Source organism: Staurois parvus, unplaced genomic scaffold, assembly GCF_062004578.1.
Source record: "Staurois parvus isolate SC_StPar_1 unplaced genomic scaffold, SC_StPar_1.0 ptg000589l, whole genome shotgun sequence".
In the NCBI taxonomy this organism is placed as follows: Eukaryota; Metazoa; Chordata; class Amphibia; order Anura; family Ranidae; genus Staurois; species Staurois parvus.
In genome coordinates this window covers 1,073,215-1,094,615 of record NW_028318385.1, presented here as the reverse complement: position 1 = coordinate 1,094,615, position 21,401 = coordinate 1,073,215, and the positions used below count along the sequence as shown (strand labels likewise).

General features: G+C 41.1%; 1 long non-coding RNA gene across 1 annotated transcript; it reads right to left on the bottom strand.

Annotated features, from left to right (window-relative positions):
- Positions 1-997: 997 nt before the first annotated feature.
- LOC149449986 (uncharacterized) lies at positions 998-9,896 on the bottom strand. The gene is made up of 3 exons (XR_016315328.1): positions 9,697-9,896; positions 4,187-4,329; positions 998-1,361 (listed from the first exon to the last, which is right to left on the bottom strand). It is a non-coding gene; the product is annotated as an uncharacterized LOC149449986 (long non-coding RNA).
- Positions 9,897-21,401: the final 11,505 nt, after the last annotated feature.

Below are 21,401 nucleotides of genomic sequence, written 5' to 3'. Positions count from 1 at the left end.
TGGTATTTGTTTGCCTGTGCGGTTTTTATTTTTTGCGCTATAAAAAAAAAGATAAACAATTTTGAGAAAAATAACAATATTTTTGACTTTTTGCTATTAAACATGTCCAGTAAAAAATTTTTTAAATCAAATGTCATCATAAATTTGGGCCAAAATGTATTCTGCTATATGTCTTTGCTAAAAAAAATCCCAATACAGGAATAGTTATAGCGTTTACAAATGGCTGTATATATACTGGGCTTTTTTTTTTTATATATATATATTTTTTCTAGTAATGGCGGTGATCAGCGACTTATAGCAGGACTGCGGCAGGCATTCTGACACTGGGGGGAACTGACTAACTGCCACTGACAACCCCAGTTACACCAATACATTGATCAGTGCTAATAAAAGCACTGACACTGTACTAATGGCACTGGGCATGAAAGGGTTAACATCTGGGGCGATCAAAGGGTCGTCTGTGTGCTGTGTACTGTTTTACACAATGTTCGTGCATTACACAGTGTTTGTGCTACACTGTAAAAACACTGCTTTGCATGCCTGTGCTGTGCACAGCCATGCAAAGCAGTGTGCCGGAGCTGACAGGGAGCAGAACTGTTTTGTTTACTAACAGTGTACCTGAATAAATTGTGTACAGTTTAGATAAATAGGTCTATGCAATTAACTATATAAATTGTTTAAGATAACAATTTTTGGTGTACAGTTAGCTATTTAAAACAATTATTTGCATGTGTTATTAAAAAAAAATAAATTACAGTGGTTAAAATGGTAAAAGTTTTTTTTCTACGTTAATGCATGCTCTGCACCAAGTAGCTTCCAATGGGGGCACTCAGCAGCGGGAGGATTGGGGACCCCAGAAAAAGAGGATTGGGACTGCTCTGTGCAAAACCATTGCGCAGAGTGGTAAGTATGACATGTATTATTTTATTTAAAAAAATGTAAAGTGTAACTTGGGGTGTCTCCAAGTGAGACCTTTAGATGAGATGCCGAGTCCAAATTGATAAAGAAAGGTGCATTTATTATAATATATTTAGATAATATAGCATACAAAAGTTTACCTCATGTGAGATGAACTAAGGTAATACAAAATATATATCTGTCTCTTAAGATTAGACTATTACATATATAGACATAACATATAGGTGTGGTCATATAGTCTTGATCCAATCAAATTCTCATATGCTTAACAGCAAACTCAGAGTTAAATGCAGGTTAATAGTTCAAAATCAGTCCAAAATAGACAGTTGCTGGTTCAAACTGGTTTGATCATAAGATGCTTTTCTTAAACTTTAAAGAGGAAGTTAATCTTTAAATTCAGCCGGCTGGGTTTGCATCTTCAGACATACTTCAAATCACATTTCCTGAGAAGAAAAAAAGGAACTGCAGTAAAAACACGTATAAGTATATATGTATATTAGAACATTCCTTTATTAGACCCCTATATTGCTACTCAATTCCCTCCTCTTGACCCCGCGGTTGGGGGTCACCACTATGTTCCCTACCTAATATGACACAAGAAAGTCCACAGTGCTACTTCACTGCTAAGTGGGGTAAAGCTGCTTCTGCATATGTGGATACTAAGCTTTACCCATTCACAACACTTATTTGGTGCCATTTACATCTACTAGGTTAACATTCTATTTCTGTCCTTTAGGTCATCTTCCTTAGTTTAACTGTCATCGTAGTAATCTTTTGTATTCCACACTTAGTACACCTAAAAAAAACAAATAGCAAGCAATCCTACAACTGTGGTTCCTATGAGCAACAGGACTTTTATTCATTAGCGAAAAAAAAAAAACTTAGCAGAATTAAATGCACAACAGACTAAATATATATATTTTCTTAGTACTTCTAAACTTATAATCTTATAATGTTTGAGCTGCTAGAAAGTAACTTTTGTGGTTTCATACTTCTGCTTTTTATTTCTCTAGCTTAAGTAGATAGGAAAGCACAGATTTTACGACAGGGAGGGGGGAGCTGGGTCTGTATGTGTCACTTGTGAAACTAAAAATAATGCAGCGAAGGACAACAAAACCCAGCAAGTTTTCCGTAACAAAAAATTTAAGCAGAAACAAGCATCATTTAGCATAGCTTCATTATAGATCACTGAGCCCAGGGGAACCCTTAGGGCACGGGAGGAACTAATGGTTCGTACTCCCACATGGCCATTACATTCAGCCCTCCTCTCTACAGTGGCTTCAATGAAACTCCGGATCATCTTTTTCCCAAGGGGTATCAGACAAGGGAGTATCATACAGGCCAATAATATCACCAATACCACTCTTAGTATGGCCTTCAACCCACTAGTGTTTGGAACTAATCTCCAAACCAGCTGCCCACATTAAATTCATCTCATGTTTGCACTGGAACACAAGCAACTTTTCTAATTTTATCGGTGATTTTTTCTATTACCTTTCCATGAGCATCTATCTCCAGACAGCAATTACTTAAATTGGACTTTCCACACACCCCTCCCTCGGCCACTAATAGATAGTCTAAAGCAAGTCTGTTCTGATAAATACTAGTGCGCAACTTAGTTCCTTGTTTGGCAAGTAAATTAAAAGCATTTGCAGACTCATTGGTAATAATTTCTCCAACAGCTTGTAGCCTAATAATTCGATTAAGCATATACATAGGGGTGCGGTAGCCATATGATCCATCCTCCACCCAGGTGGCAGGAGCATAATACTGGATAATATGTTTGGAGGGGGGGCATTAATTTTCTTTCCAAACCCCTATCTCTAGGCCAGATGCCTTTCTTTTTCTCTGTAACTTGTCATAAACAGGGACCCCCGACTGCTCTCCGCTCCTTATGGGGAGGAGGAAGAATGAGGGTTTCAGTGTTCCCAAGACACAGGCTCCTGACCAGTCTTGGGGGAGCTCTGAATAAGCTTTGTTCCCACAAATCCAGGACAGGCTCTCTGGTGCTTTCCAGTCAGACTCTTTTGTGAGATCCTCCCATATCCCTAATAAATTGGTGAAGTTTGTAAAGGGATGTGGGTCAGGCATAGGCACTTCTTTATTACTCCACCAGGAGATATTTTTAGAGGTGTCATTGTAAACCTGTTGCCGTAGACAGGCCATTTTCCCTACATGGGTTTTATACATTGGACCTGACCTGGCTATACATTACTTCCCAATTATTGATGTTTTTAGATGCCATTCTGATTTTGTTCACTCAGAGGGTTTTTCAGTGATAACATCAAATGGCATGTTGTAATCTATCTCCCGGGCTTCCCAGTACCACTGGTCCCTCATGTTGGTCCCTCCACACACGTTGCAATTAGATACCTTCAAGTTGTCAGCTACTCTCTCCACCAGTTCTATGAACAGGTTCTTGGTACTAGGGGGTGCCTCTTTACCAGCGGCAAGTTCTTCATACAGAGAGTGGAACAATTGATGTGTGGCACTCTTGGTTCCTTCTGTTTCTATAGATATATACACAATTGTTCCTGGGTCTGATCCCCTTCCATATATGTTTACTCCCAACTTATTACCCAATCATGTTAAAAACTTGGCAGGATTATATATGGTGAAGTTTACAGGGGTGCAGTCTCCTATCAAACAGCTGGATATGCTAGGCAAGGATAGCATCACAATTTTTCTCTCCCCATGTTCCCCATGCTACACAACCCCACTGGGAACAGTAATTCCGTGCTTCATTAATACAGCCACTTCCTAGCTTCCCTGAGCAAATGTATTTGTCGTTAGTTAAATATTCCTTTTCCCACTCTAACCCTCCGCAGCTTCTTCTGGGGAAATGATTTATGTTAATAGCAGAGCATACATCAAAGATCAGGCTCACTGCAGCATTAGGGTTAGTTATCAGGGTACGGTTTATCAGCTTGCCTGTGAAGCCGAAGCTCCGTATAGCTAACCAAGTTTTGGTGGGTTCATAGGTGGAGTCATAACAGGTTACCTGGTTCCCTACAGTGCACATTGAATAAGTTGTTTCATTGTATACACAAGTGTCAGTTACTGTGCCTTCACATTGATAATGAGAATGCCATAGTAACATTCTAGTGGTTATGGATCCTATTCTAGTAGTCTTGATAGATGGGTCACATAATTTGCTCTCTATAGCCTTGACCACTGTAATCAAGCAAAGGCATAACAACAGTTTACTCATCTTTTGAGATTGGCTGTATTTTCTTGCAATGGCTGGCATGTATCCACATCTGTTTACCTTTAATTTTACAGCTGTGGCAGTTTTCAGGAGTATTTGATAGGGTCCTTCAAACTTTGGTCCCAAGGGCACCTTTACGTGTTCTTTTACTAGGACCCAATCACCTGGCTGTAAGTCATGTGTTCCAGTTACTTGATCTGGATCTGGAATGGAATCAAAAACAAGCTTGTGCGTCGCAGTTAATTGCTTGTGTAAGGCAATTACATAAGAAACAAGGTCATTATGCATTACAGCAGTCTGATGTGGAAAATACAACCCTGTCTTAGGTGGGCCTCCAAATAAAATCTTATAGGGGCTCAGGTTCTCTGTTTTATAGGTAGGTGTGGTCCAGATACTGTAAAGAACCAGAGGCAACAAGTCTGGCCACTGCTTCTTTATTGATCCTTCCCCCTTTTCCTGCATTAGTTTAGCTAACCTATTCTTAATGACTCCATTATATCTTTCTACTTTCCCTGAACTCTCAGAATGATAGGGAACATGAAAGGCCTGTTCAATTCCCAAATCCTTGCATATAATTTGCATGATCTGTCCTGTGAAATGTGTTCCATGGTCACTCTCTATGGTTTCAGGGACTCCAAAATGACATATCACATCTGAAAGGAGTTTCCTTGCTGTTGTCTTGGCATTTGCTTTGGCCACTGGCCAGCCCTCTACCCACGATGAGAACATATCCACACACCAAAACATATTGGTATTGGCCTGATTTGGGTAATTGGATGTAGTCAATCTGAAGTCTTTGGAAGGGGAATAGTAGCTGACATGCATTCCTGGAATATTGAATAAACCATCCGGCCTTTTCAATGTTTCTCTCCATTGCCTTAGGGCCTACATGACCTGGGCCATGGGCTAGTTGCATGATCATTTTCTCTGTTTGAGGCGGGACACATATTGCATTTTCAATGCACAACAGTCCATCTTGGTTTTTCTTTGCTCCATCCCTTTCCATGATCTCATACGAACCATCATGTGCAGATTCTTGTAATTTCCTAATCAGTTCTTTTGCCTTCTTTATTCGCTCTCTTTCCTTCTCAATTCTTGTGTGAGCTTCTTCCTTTGCATCGTCAGTGATTAGGGTCATACTTCTTTCTATTGAATTTTCAGCAGTCTTTCTGGCTGTATGGTCAGCCAGATGATTTCCTTTTTCTTCCATAGTCTGTCCTCCAGTATGTTCCTTGACCTTCAAGATGGCTACTTCTCTTGGGAGGGTGACCGCTTCAAAGAGTTCTTGAACATATTTCCAATTTTGGATTCGTTCTCCTGCAGCAGTTGTGAATCCTCTGTTCTTCCATATGGGACCATAGTCATGGATTACTCCTAGAGCATACCTGCTGTCTGTATAGATATTGGCTGATTTATCCCTTGCGGTCTCACAAGCCTTCTTGAGTGCTACCAACTCAGCAACTTGTGCTGAAAGTGATGAAGGGAGCAATTGGGTCTCAATAACTTCCTCCAATGTTGTCACTGCATATGCTGTTCTTAGGACTCTATCCCTGTATAGGCGTGAACCGTCTACAAACAGGATCAGATCGGGATTTTCAAGTGGAATGTCCTTTACTGGGGAGATTTGCTGAATTTCTTCTTCTATGAGTTCTATGCAGTTGTGGTCACCCTCCTCTTCAAGGTCTTCTTCTCTTTCTGGGAGAAAACTTCTATTTCCCCTGATTCAAGCAGGATTGCTTCATATTTGCTCAGCCTTGCTGATGACAAATGTTTGGTTCTTGCTCTTTCAAAAATTTCACTTCCTGCATGTGTTGTGTAGACTGTCAGGGGTTGATTCATCCTTACAATGGCAACCTTTTCAACTAGTAATGCCGCGGCTGCAACAGCTCTTACACAGGTTGTCGTTCCTTGGATGATTGGGTCCAGTTGTATGCTTTCATAGGCCACTATGTGTGTTCCTGATGGTGACTTCTGAGTAAGGATTCCATTGCCTGTGGTTCCCTTGACAGAGCAATATAGTTGAAAGGGTTTGTTTTGGTCAGGCAGTTTGAGGGCAGGTGCTGCTTGGATATCAGCCTTCAACTGCTTGAAGATATCCTCCATCTCTTTTGTCCCTTCAAAGGGGATAGTCAAAGAAGTATACAGAGGTTTCTATTTGGTATTAGCATCTGGTATCCATTGTCTCATATATAACACCATCCCAATGAGCTGCTTGTAATTTTTCAGCTGAGACATTTTAGTTATTGTCCATTTTCTTTCAATGTCAATGTGTTTGGTTCCAGGGCCTAGACAGTGACCAATAACTTCACATGAGATCTGCACCATTGTACCTTTTCCTTTGACACCTTACAATTCTGTTCACTGAGATATTTCAACAGGGAAAGAGAGTCTTGTTCACAATGTTATTTTGTGCCTGTACACAGTAAGATGTCATCAATGTACACTTTGATCGCTGTGCCTTTATGGGCTGGTTGCCATCCGTTTAGAATAGTCATCATGGCTTTTGAGAATTCACTTGGGGATGATACCATTTCTTGTGGAATTCTTGTCCAGGTATACATTTTTCCTTCAAAATGAAACCCAAAGAGTTTTTGGCTTTCTTCATCCAGACTCACACTAAAGAATGCATTTTCCAGGTCTATTACTGTATACACCTTTGTTCCTGTAGGTATATCATTTAGCAGGGTACTGGGATTTGGGACAACCGGAGTGTCCTCTTCAATAATCTGATTGATAGCTCTCAAATCATGTACCATCTGATATATGGGCTTTTCTCCCTTTTTGTTTTTCTTCTTTACAGGAAACAATGGCATTTGCACTCTACTTTCTGTTTCCTTTATGACACCTGCTTCAAGCAGTTCCTTTATTTGCACTCGTATACCTGTGAGTTAATCTGGTGATAGTGGATATTGTGGTAAACATGGGATTTGAGCTTCTGCTTTTATTTTACTTTTACTGGAGGGACTTGTAGCAGCCCTACATCATATTTTCCCTTGGCCCAAAGAGTATCAGGTATTTGAGCAACAATTGCAGGTGGAATATTGCCTTCGACTTCTCCCTCTAGCTCCATGGCTACTAATCCACATACAACTTCCTCCTCTAATTTCCCAACATGCACTTCTACTCCATTCGGTGTATATTGTATACAAGCTTGTAAGTTACTCAGCAGATCCCTTCCCAGAAGATTGCATGGTACAGTATCAGAGACAAGCAACTTATACAACATGTTGTGGCTTCAAATTCCTATTTGTATAGGGGGTGTTTCTTTGAGAGGAGTGAACTTTCCTCATACCCCAATTGCTTGTGGGCCAGATTTGAGGGGGACATTGTTTGGTAGGCGGGACTTTTGAATTATAGTTCGGCCAGAGCCAGAGTCAACTAGACATGAAATTTCCTGGTCTATTAATTATAGAAAGCGTAATGTTACAAATGAGTCTTTACCGTCTGTCTCAGAGATGCACAAGTTGGACCCTGTAGGCTCAGAAAGTTCAGGAGACATTGATAGTCATTCATCACCTTCTCCCTCTTTCTTCTGTTTGCGTCTGTCAGGTAGTCTGCACCTCTTAGCAAGATGCCCAACCTTGCCACAATTAAAACTTTTCCTGGTTCCTCTCCTAAAATCATTAGCTTCTTGAACACGATCTTGAGCCACAAAAGTCTTTTTTCTCTCTTCTCTTCTTCCTGACTTTCAATGCTGCTACACACTTCTCTTAGCAAAGTTTATTCATATCCCTTCCACTCTGGTTTTGTTGCCATTAAACGTTTCCTTGTTATTTCTTTCAATCCCATCACAACAGCATTCTTTCAACCTATGGCAGTGATATTAGTGTGACCTGTCACATCTATGCCCACAGTTTCTGCCATAGATTGTACAAGCTTAAAATAATCAAATACATCCTCAGTCTTTTCTTGTCTCACATCTAGCAAGCCACCAGATTTGTTCTGTGAGGGCCATTCGTTAATAATTCTACAACATTCTGTCCATTTTCTTTCTAGCCTTTCTATTGTTTTATCTTCAGCCTGGAACAACAGGTTTCCCAGCCTGTGGGGCACATAGTGACATTGTGATTGTCATCTGCACTTTTCTGCATGACCTTGTTCAGGTCAGCAGACCCAAGGACTATTCTCAATAATTGAGCCATATCTGCCCAACACAAATCTTCAGAATCTTTTAACCTGTTCATTTCTTGCATAAAGACAGCTTTATGTTTGGATGGGTGTGAAATGTCTTTTGTAAGAGTTTGCATTTCTCCTGGTGTAAATGGCTGGTAGCAAGAGCTAGTGGTGACTATTGGCTGACCACCATCATCTGGTCCTTGTCTAGTATTGGTAATTATATGAAGAGGATATGTGCTGTATCTTAAACCCATTCTGGCTTCATTTTCTTCCTGTGCTGTTATAGCCTCTAAGTCCTTGATAACTCCTGTATATGGTCCTTGTCCTGCACTGTTAGGTTCAGGACAAGCATGGTAACTTGGGGGAGGAGGATGATTTGGGTAAGAGGGTACTGTGGGAGATGAAACTTGGGATGACTCGCTGGGTGAAGGAAGGGGCATTGTTTTTACTGTATCCTTCCAGCCACTATCACTAGCTTCATCCTCACTGCTTTCAGTCTCCGCCTTATTTTTCTTTACCTTTACTTTATTTTTCCCTCTTTTACTGCGTCTGGGAAATTGTGGGCTATCCCAGGACCACCCTCATTTTTCAACCATCTCTGACAGATTTTCTTCACATATCTTTCCATTTCTTAAACATTTTGATAACACTTGCATTGCTTGGTGTAGTTCTGTCTTACTAATATGCATTAGAAAAGTCTTAACAGGCTGATGACTAATCAAGATTTCATCACGTTTCATACTTTCAAAAATCCAACATTGTACACATTTAATTCCCAGCAACAATTCTGTCAGTCTACCATGAAAGTCAACATACACAGAGACCCAGGTTGATACATCATACATTCCTTCCTTGGGGATTGGATCAGGTCTGCTTTTTGTCCAACTTATACTAGTTTTGGTGTCTTTTCCTAACCACTTTCCATATTTATTTGCCAAAGGTCTGAATTTACTTGTGCCATTTATACCTCTCCCAGCATCGAGAGGTCCATTGGACTGCCATCCTCCCATTCTATAGAGTCCTCCTCTTCGGTCTCTGTTTACAATTTGGGTCGTCACCTAAATTGTTTTTCCCGGGCCACACACAGTAGTCGTCAATGACACTTCTCTACACTTGCCACACAGGCTTCTTATGCCACACAGGCTTCTTACATTACTTCAGTCCTTTGGTTAGACCTCACAATTCTCACAATTCTTACAAATCTGTTGACAGCCCATGCATAGAAACAAAACATCAGCAGCCCACCAAAGATAATAATAATAGGTTCTATTATTTCTGCAACATCTAAACTAGAGGAGCTTCTTGGGTCAAAGTATGTGATATTAACGTTACCCTGATCTATATTTATCTCGCCATCTCATCAAACATTACAAAACTCTTCTGCTTCCAAAACACCTCAGACACCGACAGTTACTTGCCACAAGGGACAGAATAAGTAAGAACAAAGGTCTTACCGTGGCCACTGGTCTGTCCGTTGTGGATTTCATGACCCTCCTGGCCTGGGGTCCAATGGAACGATCCGAGTAGCAGGACACCAAACTGTAACTTCACGTTGGGGTGTCTCCAAGCGAGACCTTTAGATGAAATGCAAATTGATAAAGAAAGGTGCATTTATTACACTGCAGTGGAGATAATATAGCATACAAAAGTTCACCTCATGTGAGATGAACTAAGGTAATACAAAATATATATCTGTCTCTTAAGCTTAGACTATTACATATATAGACATATTGTATAGGCGTGATCGTACAGGGGTTCAAACGTGGTCATATAGTCTTGATCCAATCAAATTCTCGTAACAGCAAACTCAGAGTTAAATGTAGGTTAATAGTTCAAAATCAGTCCAAAATAGACGGTTGCTGGTTCCAACTGGTTTGACCATAAAATACTTTTCTTAAACTTGAAAGAGGAAGTTAACCTTTAAATTTAGTCGGCTGGGTTTGCGTCTTTAGATATACTTCAAATCACATTTCCTGAGAAGAAAAAAAAAGGAACTGCAGTAAAAACACTTATAAGTATATATGTATATTAGAACATTCCTTTATCAGACCCCTATATTTCTACTCAAAAGCCTTACAATCACTTTAAAATATAAATAAATCTTTAAAGATGAAAAACAGTTTTTATTTCTCTACAAAAAACATCTTAACATTTTTTTTCAAAGCTGCACACTGTTATAAATGCATAACCATATGCAGCATACCAAATTCTGTAAAGCAGCTACCTACTTTTGGTGCTGTATTGAATGATGATGGCAGGGAATGCCTTACAGATATGATATCCAATGTTATCAACTTAGAATAATTCATTTGACAATCACATATGTCAAGGTGAGATATAAATGAGATTTAGAGATTGAGGCTTTTGGATAAAATTGTAATCAACCATTGTCAATATTAATGAAACCAATTCCATTGAGCTGTCTCTAGACAAAATGTTAGACAAAATGATAGAAATACTCTATGCACACCTTGCAATAGGCCAAATTAATTTTTAAGCAATTCAGTTATATCACTGTACAGTAGTAATATATATATATATATATATATATATATATATATATATATATAGTCTCTGCACATGTCTGTAGGATAATATGCCTGGGTGGGCTACAGATGAAGAAAATCCAAATGCAAGCATAGAAACACAGGCACTCACAAGATTTAAAAGAAAACATGAAATGCACCAGAACAGTTTCATTTGTGTTTCCAGTGGAATGCAGCCCACTTTTATCAAGACAATCTACTTAGCATACAACATGTCTAATATAAACTACTGATCCTCCATCTTAACCAGAACCTCACTTTTAAAGTACTGCCCACAGTTTAAAAAACAAGACAATCTGGCCCATAGCAAAACTCAGGGTCTAATAAGCCTCAACAAATACAGCGTAAATACATAACATATTGAGGACAAAGATGTACTTAAGTGAAAAAATACTACCCACTCCTCAAAGTAAAGCCACAGGGAAATTAAGTTATCGTGCTTAAAAGCTGCCAATCTGACATGCACAGACAGGGGTGGAAGACTGTAGGTGACCATAAGTCCCATGTTGTCAAGAGAACAGAAGGGCCCATAGGTGGCATAACTACTATCAGATTAACCCGTGGCATGGCACAGCCTGCTTCTTAAAGAAGAGAGCAAATGGATATTTGAATTATAAAACCTTGCTCCAAGGGGTTTGAATGAACAGCTAAGCTTTACATGTTTTCTCAAAACTGCTGTACACTGTTCAGTAAAAGTAAGTAGTTGTGTTGAGGACGCTGTAGTTACATAATTTTCATAGTCCATCCAGTTCAACCGACAAAGAGAAAAAAAAAAACACACACACACATAGAAAACCTTCAATCCAATACCCACTGCTGATCCAGAGGAAGGCAAAAAATGCCAAAACAATAATGCATGATCCAATTTGCTCCAGCTGGTGAAAAAAATCCTTCCTGATCCCACAGGAGACAATCAGATAGTCCCTTTACCTAAAAATATTGGTATCCAGTTATATGATGTGCTTTTAGGAAAGAACCCATGCCTTTCTTAAAACAATCTACTGAGCCAGAACCAGCTCTTTATGGAGTCTATTCCACATTTTCACAGCTCTTACTGTGAAGAAGCCTTTCTGTATTTGGTGATTAAATCTCTTTTCCACCAGACATTGTGCCATTTTGTCCTCTGTGATGACCATAAAGTGAATAACTCTACACCAAGTTGGACCACTTATGTACTGTATTTATACATCCTCTGGAACTCCTTACCCCAATCCATCAGACTATCACCCACTCTCCTCTCCTTTAGGCGCACCCTGAAAACCCACCTCTTCAGGGAAGCCTACCCCGCCGTCTGCTAATTGCCAATCTCCTCCACTCTTCCTACCACTTCATCCCCCACAGCTTTTCCTCCCATACCACTATCCCCTCCCTCCTAGATTGTAAGCTCCAAGGAGCAGGGCACTCGAACCCCTCGTGTATCACATTGTATTGTTATTGTACTGTCTCATGTATTGTCTCCCATTGTAATGTACAGCGCTGAGCGAACTGTTGCCGCTATATAAATACTGTATAATAATAATTTTGATCATACCTCCCTAATATCCTATTCTCAAGAGAGAATAAGTTAAGTTCAGATCAGCTAATCTTTCTTTATAACTGAGCTCTTCCATGCCTCTAATCAGTTTGGTTACCCTTCTCTGCACTCTCTGGTTCCCCAATATCCTTTTTGTGAACTGATGTCCAAAGCTGATCTGAATAAGACGGATGAAGTGTTACTAATGTCCAGGGGCTTTTACTAATAGATCTCTGCTTTGTAGGAATGAGAAACAGAGAGATCCTTCCCTCCTGTCCAGAGCTCTGTGTTGATTGTCAACACAGAGCTCTGGGCTGTGATTATACACAACCAATCAGCAGGTCCCAGTTGTGAATCATTGGCTGGGACTTTCTGACCAGCTCCCAATGTGTACAATCACAGCGAGTGGCGGCAGGATTTCACGCATGCGTGCATGCTCTAAACCCATAAGCAGGCAGTGACATATGGGTACATTTCTTTGCCTGTATGGGCTTCCCTTTTGGAGTACTTGGCGGTCCACAAGTGGTTAAAAGAAATCATTTTATGGTCACTGCAACCCAGATGTTCTTTTAAATGAACATTAATAATCAGCTCTGCATGGTTTCAGATTTCCAGGTCCAGAAGAGCATCATTCCTAGTTGGGGCCTCTATGAACTGTACCATAAAATTTTCTTGCAATAGGTTTATAAACATTTTCCATTTAACTATTCCAGCATTTTCACTACTACAATTTCTGGGAAGTTAAAATCCCCCATTATCATCATTATGCCAGCCTTTTCTCTCTGTGCAAGGAGCTGAGTCTCTTTATTAGCACTGCGTGGCCAATAACAAACTCAAAATTATTAACTTAACCCATATGCAGTTCCACCCATAATGCTTCTGCCTCATCACACCCTCCATCAACTAGGTCCTCTTTCATATGTGCTTTGAGATCACTTCTCACAGAGAAACAGACATCACCACCTTTCCATTTTACCCTGTATCTCTGAAAGATAACATAGTCAGGAATATTAATAGCCCAATCATGTGAAGAATGAAATCAAGATTTAGCAATACCAATTACATTATAGTTTTCTTCATGCACGAAAGCCTCCAACTCACCCATTTTGCTTGGTAGATTTCTGGCATTGGTGAACACACACTTTTAGTTCACGGTCACATTTTACACATGTATTTTGCATTTTCTTTTTAGTACAAATAGTTCCATTTCCAATGGTTATTTGTAACATGGGAACCTTCTTATCACCTGCCATAGCCCCCCCTCCCATCTTCCCCCATTCCACCCACCATTAGGGATTGACCCATGTCTGACCCGTCTGCCCCACTATAATCTAATTCACTCTCCCCACTCAATCCTAGTTGAAATACTCTTCCAGCCTTCCCATAAACGTACATGTCCCCAGCACAGCAGACCTCCTTTCATTTAGGTGCAAACCGTCTTTCACATATACTGTTGCACCCCAATAAAAAGCCAGTCTAGTGCCCTAGAAACCCAAATCCTTCTTTTTTACACTAGGTCTTTAGCCATGCCCTCTTGTCTTTCCTTGGCACCTTGGAGGTTCTTCCCTTCAACTTGCAGCCTAGTTCTTGATTGATTTTTTAAGGAGCCTCCACCTTCCATGTATTCCATGTCCAGCCTCTCCCAGTAATTTATCAACCCGGTTCACCACATGCAGAACCCTGGTACCATGGAGACAGAAAACCATTCAGTTTAGGTGATCCTGCTGAAAAATGATTCTATCAGTCCTTTTGATTATAGAATCCCCCATTAGAACTGTCTAGGCCTTCCTACACTACCCTCACCATCTCCACTAGATGGGCTGCTCTCCCAGCTGTTAGGGGTAGCAGTTACATCTAGGGGTGCCACCTCTCAGTTTACCACCCCCACACTTTCAACCAATTTGGCAAATCTTTTTGGGTGCTCAAACCCTTCCTTTTCTGTGAGACCATACCACTCCCTCTGACTACAGTAACCCATCTTCCTACCTGATAATCCTGATTAACCCCTCCACCCTGCACATCAACCCCATTACCCATCTTCTCAGTGAGCAGAAGACCCTTTTCAAGATTGTCAGTTCTGGCCAGCATTGCAATTTGCTACTCCACATCTCTAAAGTGAACTTTCAGAAGGGCAACCCACACACATCTGTCACAGACTGTGCACCGCACAAAACCTTCAACCTTGCTAGCACTCATTATCCCAGTCACAATGTTAATTTTTCTTACAGGAAATTTCATATGTTACTTAGTTACAGCAAGCAAAATATAGGCAAGCTCAAAATAAGTTCTACAGAAAGTTAATTAGTACCTGTAGAAGATTGAAGAAAGGAAAGAATGCTGTTTAAAAAATGATAGAAAAAGTATTTTAAAAAGATGCAAAGATCAGAAAGAAGAAAATAATAATATTAGTGCAACCACAAGCAATCACCAACAGTCAAAAGCATAGCTGCTGCTTTTCACTCACCACTCAATTTTCCCAACATATTCATTTTCCAGCTCACAAAGTGTGTTCCATCAGATAGATATAAAAGATGGGCAACCCTAGATTTTTATTACTCTTAACACACTGGTTGCAGTTAGGGGTTCAGGATAAAGATAAGTAGTGTATATTAGACACTGTTGTTTGCTATGTGGATTGCCTTGATAAAAATACAGTTGAACACACATTAACAACTTGCTGCCCAGCCACAGTACCTGTACTGCAAGCATGTGGCACAGCCAGGCACTGGAACGTACGGGTACGTTGTGATGAACTTCCTGGTTTTGGGGCACGTATGCCCACACCCCCTGCTGACTTGTGCTTTGATTAGACACAGCACAAGTTTGTCAGCATATTTCAGTCAATTATTTTGCACAGAGTGTGTGCTTACAAACACACAGAACTCTGTGCACACAGAACAGCGATCTGGCTTTTTCTTCTCCCTGAAAAGCAGGGAGAAAAAGCAGCCAGATCTGTGATTAAAAGCAACACACATTACACATTTGTTGGGTACACAGTTATACCCTTGATTTTTCCTTGATGCCAATCCCTTCTTGGCCAGTGTCATTAGTACAGTGTACAGTATTATCACTGATCACTGTATTAAAGTCACTGTTGACATCTGTGTCAGTCAGGTAGTGTTCCTCTCAGCCATTGTCTGTTAGCACCAGATTGATCCCCACACTATCACCAGTATAGCATCTATAGCTGCATACATTCCAGTATATATACCATAGTTCGTAGATGCTATAACTTTCACACAAACCAATTAATATACAATTAGTGGGCTTTTTTTCAACCAAAGAGATGTAGCACAATACATTTTGGCCTAAACTTATGAAGAATTTTGATTTTATTGGATATGTTTTATAACAGTAAGTAGAAATTTTCTTTTATCCAAAATGGCCTTTTTTCATTTTTATAATACAGTGGTGATCAAATACCACCAAAAGAAAGTGCGAAAGAATGGTATACATTTAATTTGGGTCCAGTGCCACTTGGCGAGCTATTGCCAGCACAGTGCTGAATAGCAAAAAAAAGCTCTGCTCAGGAAGGGGGTAAAACCGTCCGGAGGTCAAGTGGTTAAACTGCAGTGATGCACCCCTTGTCACCTCCAAGCGCCTTTACATTTTATATATATATATATATATATATATACACATATATATGGGCGCATGCGCGTCCGGCTCCGGGATGGACGCTCTGTAATTAGAGCTCAATCCACCCGCCAGCACAGGCGCGGCTCACACTGACCCCAGGGAATACCGATTGCCCGATCCAAGAGATAAGGATCATGGAACCTCCTGCAGACCATGCCATGCCACCGCAAAGCTCCAGGACAGCCAGGGAATCTCACAAACTTCTTACCTGCTGTCACCACATGCAGCCAAGATGGCGCCAGCTGCATAACAAACGGCCACAGCTCCTATGACGGTGACAACACATCACAGCATCTGAATCCCAGGCTCAGAGCACCACTGTACCCAGGAGACCCGGGTGAGTCCTCTCCTCCCCTGTCTCCCACCACAAGCATCCCGATCAAATCCAGGCCCAGACTGGATACTGGCTCCCCCCCTGACAGTCAGCCTTCCTTCTCACACATGCTACCTCACAATACTACTCCATCTTTAATTGCATCTTTCCCTGCTTCTGACCAACCTATCACTGAAATATCCATGAAAAACATGTTTCTTTCTCTGCAACAAACACTCCACAACGATCTGACAGCATCACTATCCCAAAACTCAAATGTGGTACAAAAGCATGAAAACCGTTTACGCCATATTGAGAACAAAATGGGAGAAATGTTTACAGCGCATAATGACCTGATTGATGCACACGCAGACCATGAAGCTGATATTGAACAAATAAATCTTAAATTAGCGGACCTAGAAGACCATTCCAGGCGCAACAACATTAAATTCAGCGGTATCCCTGAATCCGTTACCAACGCTACCTTAGTGCCATATATCCAACAATATATGAAACACCTCATTCCTTCACTCACGGATATGGAGCTCGCCATTGATCGAGCACACAGGATACCCAAACCATCATTCCTATCAGCCTCAATCCCCAGAGATGTTTTGGCATGCATACACTTTCACAACGTAAAAGAAAAAATAATATCAGCTGCCAGAAACCCCTCTTCACTCCCGCCATCACATGCAAATATCAAATTATTTGCTGATTTGTCCAAAGACACACTCCTCAACCGCAAAAAGCTTGTCACCATAACCAAAGCATTGCGGAACCATGGAATAGGCTACCAATGGGGCTTCCCCACAAAACTTACCGTCAAACATCACTGTAAAATCTACACCATCAAAAATCTAGAAGCAGGCATCGAACTCCTAAAGGCCTGGAACATAATACCTGTGGAACCTCACCACTCCACCTCCACCAATTCGCAGCAAATGGATGCAGAGTGGTCCTGATGCACCACGTCTTCAAACCACTAAATGCCCACTATCTTGGGCACTATCCCTTACTCTACTAATTGCTGGCAAATGGCCCTTTATCAAATATTTCCACGTTGCAAGATACCTTCCAGCATGACCTCTCTTACAGTCTACGCTTTTTTATATCCCCCTGTTTCGAAGTAGAAAGCAACGCTACTCATGTTACTTGTATTTTTCGCAAGTATTTTTTTACCCTCTCTACCCTTCTCCCCCTCTTGCACCACCAGTCCACCGATCCAATCCTCCGCTCAACTAAAACCTCCAACACAACAAGGAAAACATCACTTGACCCAGCAATCGAACCAAAACCACACCACCTTATTTATGGAAGACCGCCACCTGTGACCACAGAACACTCACCTTCCTCAACAAGTCAAGAAACAACTCTCCTACCCATCTAATCCAGTTAACAACCTACGAAATTATTAACATATCATCTCTCAATGTTCATGGCCTAAACTCCCCCTTCAAGAGGTCATTGCTCCTGAAAGAAACTCGCTCCCTACACGCTGACGTACTTTTCCGACAGGAAACACACTTCGTGTCAACCAAAATTCCTAAATTCCATCTCCAACGCTTCTCCCATGTATACATGGCAACAAACCCGAAGAAAAAAAATGGTGTCATTACAGTTATAAAGGACTCTATCCAATTCCACCACATCTCAGAAACAGCAGACCCTCAAGGTCGCTATTACATCCTGATCTGCAAAATCAACGAAATTCTTTACACTCTGGTCAATATCTACGGCCCTAATACCAACCAACTACAATTTTACAACAATCTTAAATCAATCATTTCCTCCCAAAAACAAAGCAGACTGCTCATCGGCGGAGACTTCAAAATCATTGGCAACCAACTTTTGGACTCCTTCTCCAACAAAAAATCTTCCAAGCATAACTTCAACCAATTTTTACATAACAACAACATAGCACAGAAAAAGATTATACCTATTACTCCCCATCCCACCTATCCTACTCCAGAATCTACTTCTTCGTCACAGATTGATGTCGTCACCTGATATCTCTATAACCACATTATGGCCCACTTAAAAAGCATACATGAGAGGTATCCTCATACAATTAAATTCCTGCATCGCCAGACAAAGAACCCAACAAATTGACCAACTCCTCATATCCATAAAACTAAAAGAAGAAATGAACAAAAAAAATCCAAATCCCTCCACATCTACATCCCTCGCCTCAGACAGAAATAAACTTCGATCCATCCTACTTTACAAATATGACCTTAATCTACAAAAAATGAAAGCAAAATTCTATTCTTTAGGCAATAAGGAAAATTCACTACTAACTAAATTAATCAAACAAGGACGTCTAAAATCCAAAATCTCTTCAATCCGACATCCAACTACCCACACCTCTCTCACAAATCCACAAAAGATAGCTAACGCCTTCGCGACCTACTACCAAAAATTATATAATCTTAAAAATGATCCAGACACAACCCAACTACCAAACTCCTCCAACTTGCTCCATCCCAACTCACTACTATTTCCACTACAATCTCTCCTACAGAAATAGAAAAAAACCATCAAAACTTTACCACTTAATAAATCACCAGGAAACAATGGTTTCACCAACGCATTTTACAAACTATTTGCCTCTGACCTCTCACCACATCTGACCAAGCTCTTCAACCATGCCGCCTCTACAGGCACATTCCCCAAAAAAATGTTGCAATCCATAATTACAACTATTAGAAAGCCTGGCAAAGACCCTCTAATTGTCCAGAACTATAGACCGATATCACTACTTAACACAGGCATAAAACTCTATGCTAAAATAATAGCCCAAAGACTCCTCCCCTATCTTCCTACATTAATACACCCAGAACAAGTAGGATTCATGCCTGGTCGCCAAGCACCTGACGCAACCAGAAGACTCATATCCCTTCTCCACAACCTAGAAATCACCAAACAGCCCTCCCTATTACTATCCTTACACGCAGAAAAGGCATTCGACCAAATACAATGGCAGTTTATGCAATTAACCCTACAAAAATTTGGCAGTACAGGCTGGATGCTATCTGCAATCCTATCCCTCTACTCCAACCCATCAGCCAGAGTATTAACAGATGGAACATTATCAGATCCCTTCGACATTTCAAACGGCACTAGACAAGGTTGCTCTCTATCCCCCATAATATTTACTCTACTCATTGAACCCTTAGCCTCAAAACTCAGAGACGATCCAACATTTACAGGAATCACTCACCTTAACACAGAGCATAAAATCAGCTATTTCGCATATGACATTATACTAATGATAACTAGAGATGAGCGGATCGAACATGGCAAAGTGGAATTCGTTTCGAAGATTGGGAAATATTCGATTCGCGACGAATCCGAAGATTAGCCAACTTCGGATGCACGAATCGAATTTTCAAAAAATGGCGGCGACATGTGTGGCGACGGAGCGGGGATCTCTGGGAAGGCGCGCAGACAAGGCGCGCTGACCCATAATGCATTCATTCATGACATGTGATCGCATTAGCCAATCAGCAGCCAGCCAGCCAGCACTGTGTAATGGTGGAGCTATAAATCGCGGCCATCTTACAATTCCAGACCTATGTGTATTAGGGACAGAGTTAGGGCCACAGAGACTGTAGGGCCACAGAATCATTACTCAGGGAAACAGAATCGTTACTCAGGGACACAGAATTGTTACTCAGGGACACAGAATCGTTACTCAGGGACAGACACAGAATTGTTACTCAGGGACACAGAATTGTTACTCAGGGACACAGAATCATTACTCAGGGACACAGAATTGTTACTCAGGGACACAGAATCGTTACTCAGGGACACAGAATTGTTACTCAGGGACACAGAATTGTTACTCAGGGACAGACACAGAATTGTTACTCAGGGACACAGAATTGTTACTCAGGGACACAGAATCGTTACTCAGGGACACAGAATTGTTACTCAGGGACACAGAATTGTTACTCAGGGACACAGAAATGTTAATCGGGGACACAGAATTGTTACTGAGGGACACAGAATCGTTACTCAGGGACACAGAATTGTTACTCAGGGACACAGAATTGTTACTCAGGGACACAGAATCGTTACTCAGGGACACAGAATTGTTACTCAGGGACACAGAATCGTTACTCAGGGACAGACACAGAATTGTTACTCAGGGACACAGAATTGTTACTCAGGGACACAGAATCGTTACTCAGGGACACAGAATTGTTACTCAGGGACACAGAATTGTTACTCAGGGACACAGAATCGTTACTGAGGGACACAGAATTGTTACTGAGGGACACAGAATCGTTACTCAGGGACACAGAATCGTTACTCAGGGACACAGAATTGTTACTCAGGGACACAGAATCGTTACTCAGGGACAGACACAGAATTGTTACTCAGGGACAGACACAGAATTGTTACTCAGGGACACAGAATTGTTACTGAGGGACACAGAATCGTTACTCAGGAACACAGAATTGTTACTCAGGGACACAGAATTGTTACTGAGGGACACAGAATCGTTACTCAGGGACACAGAATTTTTACTCAGGGACACAGAATTGTTACTCAGGGACACAGCATCGTTACTGAGGGACACAGAATCGTTACTGAGGGACACAGAATTGTTACTCAGGGACACAGAATTGTTACTCAGAGACACAGAATCGTTACTGAGGGACACAGAATCGTTACTCAAGGACAGACACAGAATCGTTACTCAGGGACAGACACAGAATTGTTACTCAGGGACACAGAATTGTTACTCAGGGACACAGAATTGTTACTCAGGGACACAGAATCGTTACTCAGGGACACAGAATTGTTACTCAGGGACACAGAATTGTTACTCAGGGACAGACACAGAATTGTTACTCAGGGACACAGAATTGTTACTGAGGGACACAGAATTGTTACTGAGGGACACAGAATCGTTACTCAGGGACACAGAATCGTTACTCAGGGACACAGAATTTTTACTCAGGGACACAGAATCGTTACTGAGGGACACAGAATCGTTACTGAGGGACACAGAATCGTTACTCAGGGACACAGAATCGTTACTGAGGGACACAGAATCGTTACTCAGGGACACAGAATTGTTACTCAGGGACACATAATTGTTACTCAGGGACAGACACAGAATTGTTACTCAGGGAC